This window comes from Lucilia cuprina, chromosome 2 (assembly GCF_022045245.1).
Source record: "Lucilia cuprina isolate Lc7/37 chromosome 2, ASM2204524v1, whole genome shotgun sequence".
Classification (NCBI taxonomy): Eukaryota; Metazoa; Arthropoda; class Insecta; order Diptera; family Calliphoridae; genus Lucilia; species Lucilia cuprina.
In genome coordinates, this window is record NC_060950.1 from 65,654,814 (window position 1) to 65,656,293 (window position 1,480).

Below are 1,480 nucleotides of genomic sequence, written 5' to 3' on the forward strand. Positions count from 1 at the left end.
ACTGAACTAGAACTGAACTAGAACTGAACTAGAACTGAACTAGAACTGAACTAGAACTGAACTAGACCTGAACTAGAACTGAACTAGAACTGAACTAGAACTGAACTACAACTGAACTACAACTGAACTACAACTGAACTACAACTGAACTACAACTGAACTACAACTAAACTACAACTGAACTACAACTGAACTACAACTGAACTACAACTGAACTACAACTGAACTATAACTGAACTACAACTGAACTACAATTGAACTAGAACTGAATTAGAACTAAATAATGTTTAGATCCCAAATAAATATCTGAAATATTCTGTCTATATTTTTTCTCATTCTAGCCACTGTGTAAATTACTTATCGTCTTTTGTAACATGTCAGCCATCCATAACACAAAAAGGCTTACAAAAGTCCTGCCTGCCTGTCATTATAGATTTTTTATTGTTGTTGTTTAGCGTTCATGAGACCTAAAACAACAACATATTGTTCAAAATACTAACAAACAAATATCTACGTTTACAAACTTTTATACAAACATTGCGTCTATTAAAATGGAAAAATATGAACTAAAATTTTACAAAATTACCAAGTACAAATACAAATTGAATTGATATAAAAAGTATTGAAACCAAATGAATTATAGAAATTTAACATTTCAGTTTACGCTATAAAGAAATAAATTTACTATCTTTTACCATTTTACACTAGTTTATAATATTTGTTTGTGTTTATTATTTAAATTATAAACAAATTTTGGCGCATTTACCTTGACGGTCCAATTCCAAAAGGGATGCATTACATACACACTCAATGGTGATGTATCGCGTGCACTGTACTGTAAAGAGAAAAAAAAACAATTAAAAAAAGAAACATTAAATCAATGTTGTTAAAATCAAATTGAAATGTTGTAAGTGGGAATTAAAATTTAAATAGAAAAAACAAACCTACTAGAAGTATGAGTGCAACCAGTAGTAAATATAATAGGATTAAGATTTTTGTGTTGACACAACATTCTATAAATTTATTTAATTATAGTGATAATAAAAACTATGTACGTAGATAAAAGTTGGAGACTTATTTTAATAAAATAAACTAACAGTTAAAAGCATTGTGTGTTGAGGTTTTTTTTAGTTACCAAGCAGTTGGAAAGGAAAGTACATACAAGTTAGTTGAGATTTTAAAATTTAGGTAAAGAGGTTAATTGTTAGTTAAGTTATAAAACATATGTTTTGGAAAGTAATATTTTTGAAATACATAAGAGTTTTATTAACAATAAATTTTTTATGAAAAAACAAAAAAAAAAATAATTTTTAATTCAGTTCTAGTTAAGTTCTAGTTCAGTTCTAGTTGAGATCTAGTTCAGTTCTAGTTGAGTTCTGGTTCAGTTCTAGTTTAGTTCTAGTTTAGTTCTAGTTCAGTTCTAGTTCAGTTCTAGTTCAGTTCTAGTTCAGTTCTAGTTCAGTTCTAGTTCAGTTCTAGT